The sequence below is a fragment of the Trachurus japonicus genome, unplaced genomic scaffold (genome assembly GCF_045865225.1).
Source record: "Trachurus japonicus isolate A0001 unplaced genomic scaffold, Traja_1.0 AP031161.1".
NCBI classification, from domain to species: domain Eukaryota; kingdom Metazoa; phylum Chordata; class Actinopteri; order Carangiformes; family Carangidae; genus Trachurus; species Trachurus japonicus.
In genome coordinates this window covers 1-8203 of record NW_028221294.1, presented here as the reverse complement: position 1 = coordinate 8203, position 8203 = coordinate 1, and the positions used below count along the sequence as shown (strand labels likewise).

Genomic DNA, 8203 nt, shown 5'->3' with positions numbered 1-8203 from the left:
AGCGCTTAAATCTCATTATATAACAAGAACAGGTGGGGAGGTTTCAGGTGTCACCCTCAGGACAAAGTCAAAGTGTCTTGAACAACACCACAACAATCCATCACTGATGAGATCATCAGCGGCAACGACTATTAGGACTTATTATTATTAATTAGCATCATGAGCTGTCTGCAAATTTGCACTTATTTGAAATACTGAGAGAAGTTGTGCAGCTGGAAACTCCTGAGTGAAGCTGATTAAACCGGGAAAGAAGTGATGATGATAAAATGAGCTGGTGGGGGTCGGTCAATTAACCAGGAGCACCCTGTGGATCATTAACACTAGTTATACAACAAGTAGTTCCGACCAAGCAATCTGATTGGTCAACAAGACATTTAGAACGTGCTCAAATCAGCATGACAGCACGCCTAACTCATCACTAAAAATATTACTCCGCCAAGTCTGTGGCAACATTGTATCCATCTCCATGGCAACATTGTAACTGTCAGAGCTGGAGCAGGAAACGGCTGAAAAATACGCTACAAAATGGATCCGTTTGTTGTTAATTTTGATTTATTTGGCGGTCTCAGTTTGGATGAATGGTTGGAGGAGGATGAGAAGAACCAAATGACAAAAGAAGAAAGATTTGTGCCCATGTCACATGAAGAGCTCAATCAACTGGAACTGTCCAGGAACGAACAGACCACGTCCCGATCAACGTCTTGGGCTGTCAGATGTTTCCAGGAATTTCTGAAAAGCACCAAGCAGGACGTAGATTTTGTAACTGTTACAAAAGAAGAACTAAACAGGATTCTTCGTGAATTTTATGGGTCAGCAAGAAACAGCCAGGGTCAGCACTACTCCATCAGCAGCTACGTCGGATTGAGGGCAGGCATCAACCGGTACATCAACGACCCTCCTCTCAGTCGCGCATGGTGTCTAATGCAGGACACTGAGTTCACAACGTCTAACAACGTGTTTAGTGGACTCATTAAGTCTCTCAGGAGAGCGGGCCACGACAAAACGGAACATCATGCCGCGATCACCGAGGAGGACCTGGTCGTTTTAAGAAAATCGGAGGCAATGAATCCAGACACAGCGCGGGGCTTAGTAAACAAAGTGTGGTTTGACATCCAGTTACATTTTGGAAGGAGAGGAAAGGAGGGTCTGAGAAAACTAACGCCTCAATCCTTCGAAATAAAACGCGATTCAACAGGTGGGTTTCTCAAAGAGCCACGCATATTATGCATACCGTAATTATTTTTTTTATTATGTTGTTATTATGTGGTCAAACTTACCTGATAATTCATATGCTTTTTTAAAGGCACCAAATATGTGACACTCGGCTTCAACGAGGAGACAAAAAATCACAAAAACCACCATGAAAGGGACCGTCAAAGCAGGAGAGGCGCAATGTTTGAAGACCAAGGGAATGAATTGTGCCCGGTTTCATCATTTGAAAAATACATTTCAAAAATCCCCGAAGAAGCCAAAGCGTTCTACCTCCATCCAAAAAGAGGAGAAAGGTTAGGGGACGTGTGGTACTCGTTGGAGCCGATGGGCGTTAACTACCTGGGTTCAATGCTGTCGCGTATATCCAAAGAGGCAGGAACATCAGTGATATACACAAATCACTGCATCAGAAGTACCACCATCCAGAAACTGGCAGAGGGTGGACTCGAAGCCAGAGAAATAATGACTGTCAGTGGACACAGGTCGGAGAGTTCTCTCCAGAGCTACTGGGCACCTTCTCTGGATAATAGGAAACGGTGGAGTAACCTGCTGTGCGCTGGCCAGGAAAACAAGAGACCATTGGAAGGTCGCTCAACCACATCACCTGCTAAACGGCAGAGCTCCAACATGGACTTTATGAGTTACTTCAACAACTGCAATTTTAATGGCAGTATGCAAGTGCATTTCTATAATAATAATAAATAAAGTGATAAATCTGAAACGTTTTAGCCGAGAGGGTATTCCCTTCGGTGTGAGAGACACGTAGCTATATTGTGACCGGTGAACATGTTTTTTTATTTTTTATTTTTTTTTTAAATATAGCCTAATAGAAAAAAAAATCATCATCTTTGTTATAACTGTAAAGTTGGGATATGTTTGGGTATTACATTTAGTGCATATGTCTATAGTTAATGTATTAATAGTTTTGTTATTTTGTAGCCTGTATTTGTGTAGTAATCAGCTGTTTCCCCCTGCCTGTGATTGGTTCAATGTGTGTGGTAGTGGTGATTGTTTGTGGTTGTCATGGTGATGATGCCGGTCAGTAAAGTGGAGTGTAAACAAAGTCTGTCTCCGTTTCTCCGTTCCTGTTTGTCTGTTTTCCTGAGCATCAAGACTCTATACCACCACAACGAACCCTCATTCTACATAATCTTGGCTATAAAAATAAGCATTTTTTGTTTATTTGAGCAGTATTGATTTAGTTAGTCCGTTAGTCCGTTAGGGAAAGTCCGTCAGAGAGACGCTAGATGTAGCCTAACAGCGGTGAAAATAAAATATGGCCTGGAGCTGATCTGGATACCTCTACGTTTCTCTCTCTCCCTCTCTCTCTTTGCGACTTTTGGGCTTTTAAATAATCTGGAGTAATTGAAATGTTTGGCTTTCCCATCAGCTGTGTCGGCGAAAGTCCGCGACCGCGTTAAAACATGAACGTCAGCTCAGAGTTCACTCATCTGGGACTAGAAAATCATTTCTGTTGCTAGGTCGTTACTAAGATTCGGACTATTTGCTGTAGAGGTGAACTAGGTTCCATTACACATAGGAGTCTACTGACGTGACTGATTGTGTTTCAGTTATTAGTCAGACCCCAATTATTTCCATGGAAACGGGAAGCACACTCGCAAAAAACTTTAAATTTTGAGAGCAAAACGTCCATCAACATGAATATATTTTGATGATACATTTTATTTAGTTGGTAATAGTTGTATAATCGCAATATTACCCTCGAGGGTGTGCTTTAACGTCATTTGAGCACTTCGGTGATGCTTGCGGACCTCGGCGCAAGCGCCTCGGTCCTGACCGCATCACCGTCGTGCTCAAATGACGTTAAAGCACACCCTCTCGGGTAATATTGCTTAATTAACACAGTGGACAATGTATAAGTCTTTTTAAGTGCTACAGAGTTGCAGAGGGGAGGGCTGGGGGTAAGCGGGGGGCCTAGGGAGCGCTGCTTCTTCATAAGTCACAAAACACAACATGTCTTTAGCAGCTGAACTCACTCACAACTCGACCCAGAATTTAAAGAGTGATTTGATTTAAGCTGCAGATTGTGTTTTTAGGTTTTTTCTCACCGCTGTTATCTTTAGCTCCCACCTGCTGTTAGCGGCGCATGAAACAGAATTTTCAGCTCGGTGATTAGATGCTTCTCATAGAAATGCCCCATGGGAGTCGCAGTTAAAGTTTCTACCTCAAAGTTTTTCTGTGCTTGGACTCTTGACTCTGCATTTAAAAAACAAAACAGATAATTTGTTAAAGGGATAGTTCAACATTTTGGCAAATTGGCCCATTGCCATAATCCCAATAGTTTTAGCAGTAGGTTTTTTACCTTTAATTGTCAATGCAAGCTAATTTTAGAACGACGGAGTAGAGCCGCGAGCTGCTTAGCGCTACGCTACGGATGCTCATGGGATTTCTTGGTCATCATCATAAAACTCATCAAATACACAATCCAACAACTCCAAAACGCTGTTGTGGACAAGTTGTGACCTGCACATTCACCACGCTATGAGATAATAACAGAACGTTACCAGACAGAGTTGTTTTAGAGGTAAATACAGAGACTGCTTGCTGAAAAACTGTCCCTGAATTGTGTATTTGATGAGTTTGATGAGGGAAACCAAGAAATCCCATGAGCCTCCGTAGCGTAGCTCTGAGCAGCTCGCGGCTCTGCTCCGCCGTTCTAAAAATAGCTTGCACCGACAAATAAAGAAACCTACTGCTATGTCTATAGAGATTAAGGCAATGGGCCAATTTGCCAAAATGTTGAACTATCCCTTTAATCTTTTGCTCCCATTATTGAACTGACAGATTTCCATACATCACCTGTGCACTGCATTGCATTGTCTATGGGGGAAAATGGATGGGAAATCCAACCAGGTGCATCCAAAATAGCTCCTTCCACTTCCGCAGCACATGCAGCCCTACAGTACAGTATCTTTCTGATCAGGTCTCCTCTGCACCTGCCATAAAGATCTGTGACATTTCTGTTTGCCACATGATTTAGGATCAAATTAGCTGTGAATGCTCTCATTTACGGGGCAGCAAATTGAGGGTGAGGTGACTGCGGCCTCGCCGACACTCTCACAGCGACGAGAAAACGACTCCACTGTGAGACAGAGGGAGAGAGGGAGAGCGAGAGCTTCCAGGGTATAATCTGTGATCATCCAAACAGGAGCAGCGGTGCTGTGATGCAGCCTGGCAGAGGCCGTGTCTCCGCAGTGTGTTCGCCCGCTGGAATGACATAACCTCGCTGTGCACCCCAGCAGAGGAATGAGTCAGGGATGAGGCCGTCCAGATACACAGCGGCCCCGGGCTCGCTGTGATAAAGCTGCCAGCCATCACAACACGAGCGTGAAGGCTTTAAAATGGCTACAGCTGCTCGATGTGTCTGAGAGTGCCACATGGTAGAACAAGGCTGCAAGTCGCTCGTGGGAACAAGTGGACTTGTAGCGATCGTAGCATGAAGACAACATGACAAAGGAGATAAAATGAGCTCTACATATACAACATGATGAAATACGGGCTGCTCTGTGGTTGAGTGGTTGGAGCACGAGAGCACATCCCATGTTGGCATTAGTCTGAATCTGTGATTTCGCTGCTTTCATTTCTCTCTGTACTGTCCTTATCAAAATAAAAGCCCCAAAATATCTAAGATAAAAATTCCAGGCAAATTCAACTCAGGGCTGTATTTTCCTAACATGTTTGAGTAGCCATCTGACGCTGTCTGTGGAAAAAAAGAAAAGCGGTTTTGAGGGATGTAAACAGCCTAAGCAGCGGAACTTCAATCCGCTCCCATTCATCGCTGCCGTGGTGATGCGGGGACAGACACAACTACCGCAAAACAGGAGCAATTAAACTGAAAATCTTCAGATTCCTTCTTTTAGACCTAAAATGTTAGGAAAATACAGCCCCGAGTTGAATTTGCCCGGAATTGTCCTTTAAAACAGGCCAAATAAATAGTGAGGGAGGGAAGTAAGGAACCAATATATACCGATATCTAAAGAAAGAGTATTTTGAGGGTTCAGTTTTCCTCATGAGGTGAATGATCAAAGGAATGATTTCACCAATGAAGCCTCTGCTCTGTCTGGAGTCATAGTGAACGTTAACCATAGAAACCACCTCGTCTTGAGCTGTCGGAGTCAAACATCCAGACCCCTCAGACCATTATTATCATTGAGAGATTGAGTACACACCGTCTTAGAGCTCATTTAATTCCAATCCACAGCAGCTCTGCACTGACCTCTGTGTTCAAGCTAAATGTCAACTTGATCAAGCCACTGCCTGCTTGGAGATTGGGTCACAAAAACAAATTTGCTTCAACCTTCAGGGGTCTCTGTCCAAACAGAGGACGCAAACAGCCAGGCAGCGCCCTCGTCTCATCATCAATGTCACGTCTGTAAATGACGATATATTTGTCATTAAAAATTACCCAAATCAGTCTTTTGAAGCAGGGTGGTGTTGTAAAACTGCTGCCAAACTCTTCCACTCAGCAATTCAGGAGGTAATTTGTTCCTGTAGCTGTCAAGTGTTTTAATGACCGTTTGTTGTAATGCACCCCCAGGGTATGAGACTGATTATGTTCTGATGTATCTCAATTTTTATTAGGTCAGGCTTTTTTTTTATTATAAGGAGCGCATGCGACTGCATAGATTTTGCACTGAAGAAATGAAATGAACCCGGAGCTGCCAGCCACATGAGTGATAACGTATAGCTAGGATAAAAATACCAACAAAATGATGTGGCAGCATGAGTTCATAATCATTATTGCTTTATTTGGTCTGGATGTTTTAGTATGAGTGTGGTTTTAAAAAAAAAAGATAAATGTCAGTGCTGTACATTCAAATCAATAGATAAATGATTCCCTTTGAATTTCTGTATCGATCTCCACTGTGGAACAACATGATTACTGGAGCATGATTACTAAACACTAACTGTAATAACCAACCTTTAAACCAGACCCTGAACCTCTCTCCTATCGCAAACTAATAAAACACCAAATGTACTAAATCCAGTGAGTTGTTCAGGTGCAGGAACATCTTACAGCGTGTAAACACTTTAATCTCATGCCTTCTAATCACATCACATCCTTATTTTAAATTCAAATTAATCATTTTTATCTATCAAATATGGAAAATTCTTGGAAATATACCAGTGCCATAAAAACGCTGAATCTCTCTCTAAAAAAAAAGAGGCATATTGTATATCATCTCCTTTGGGTTCACGTTGTACTGAAGTTGCTTAGAACTTCAATTTCGACAGAGACAGTTTAAAGAAAAAAACATATATTTTTCTGTGAAAGCAGATAAATAAGTGTGTTATCTCTTAGAAAAGAGGTTTATGCAAAACAAGCATTATCTAGTCTTGGTGTGGAGTTTTGCTGTTTGAGATGTTATTTATGCTGTTAAAGCATAAAGCTGCTATACTCCTCTGTGACTCGCCAATTCTGTGATGCGATGAAAATAAAACATTTAAAAAACAAACAAACCCTGAACTGTCCATTTGCCTGATGAAAACTAAATATGTTCAGCAACTTTCCTTTTTCAGGGTGTGAATTAAGGCCACACACAAATGTACATTATATACTGTATGTTGAATATAATGTGATATTGAGATGGATGGCAAACTTTGTGCTGTATGTGCAGAGTAAATATACCGTCTCTTTGAACAGCTAAGCACTATCTTTATTCATTTGAGATAAAGCCCTCAGCTCAGCTCAGGACCCTCACGCTTACAGGCTCACTGGTTTCTGTTATTTGTGCAGACTACATCACATTATACAAATTCAAGTAAATAAGCTCCGGCCTGTGCACAGTGTGTATGCACAAGACATCAATACAAAGGAAAAAAGCCATTCATGCAGAGTCTGCTCTGTTGGCTGCAACACACTCAGTGGAAAGTCCATTAGAAACAGCAGTAAAGTCTAATGTAATCCAACAATACACTTCTACCTTTATGAATATAATAAGTCTGTTCAACACGTTTGTTATCATGGTTTTTGTGTTAATTTACAGACCTGAGGTGGGGGAGATATTAGAAAGATGTTTCAATATAATGTTCTGCAGTATAATACCAACAGTAATCAACAGAGATAACATCATCACCATGTTTTTATTTTATTTTACAAAAAATAATCTCCAAAATGATGGAAAGCATCTCTGTGAGTTGTGAGTTGGCCATTAGACTGCACAGATGTCCCTAATTAAATGGACAGGGAGTCTATATGCAAGATGCAAGAGTTCTGCAAAGCCTAAGTCATTGATAGCAGGGTCTGGTAGGCTATATTGTGTGTCAACAAGTACCACAAGTAGCCAAAGTATAGTTTTATGGTACTTGTACTAAAATTTAATTATGACCCTACCTGGTTCATTAGCCTATCAGTGCACTAAGCAAAGGGATAAAAGGAAGCTTTTTTCTCCTTCTTTATTAGTGAAGACAAATCTTACAGGCAGAATTATTTCCAACACAATTGCACTTTGAGACTGAGAAAAAATAGTCAACAATTAAAGCAGAAGTAAGTGATATATTTGTGTTAATATAAGTCTTAAATAGTTATATCTTCCGACAGCAATCACTTACATAGAGTGTTTGGTCTGAAACACGGGTCTGTCAGTCACTCTGCTCTGCTCTGAGTCGAGGAGAAAACATTTATCGTATCCTACAGTTTTTATCCAATGAGGAGAGAGAACGGCATGCAGGGCTGTGTGTGCAGCCAAGGGACGCAGTGAATGTGGTGACATAGGGACGAGGACTGTTATGGTGCGTTCAAGGAAACTCGTATTTTTCCGACCGTGAAGTCGTACCAGTTCGATCTGAAGTTACGAGTGGCCGTTATAGTGACTTTCACCGGTAAAACAGGTCGGAAAAACACGAGTGGGTTGCCTGAAACGCTACAAAGTCGTAAGTTGTGACTTGAAGCTGTAATTTACGATTTCAAAAGCCTGCCTGGAACGCAGCATTAGCGAAAACGACCGGACCACTTACTTCTGCTTAAGTA

The 8203-nt window shown here is 41.7% G+C and overlaps 1 long non-coding RNA gene across 1 annotated transcript; it reads left to right on the top strand.

Moving 5' to 3' along the window:
• The first annotated feature begins 367 nt into the window (after nt 1-367).
• Nucleotides 368-1335, top strand: LOC146959732 (uncharacterized). The gene is made up of 2 exons (XR_015035602.1): nt 368-1195; nt 1304-1335. It is a non-coding gene; the product is annotated as an uncharacterized LOC146959732 (long non-coding RNA).
• Nucleotides 1336-8203: the final 6868 nt, after the last annotated feature.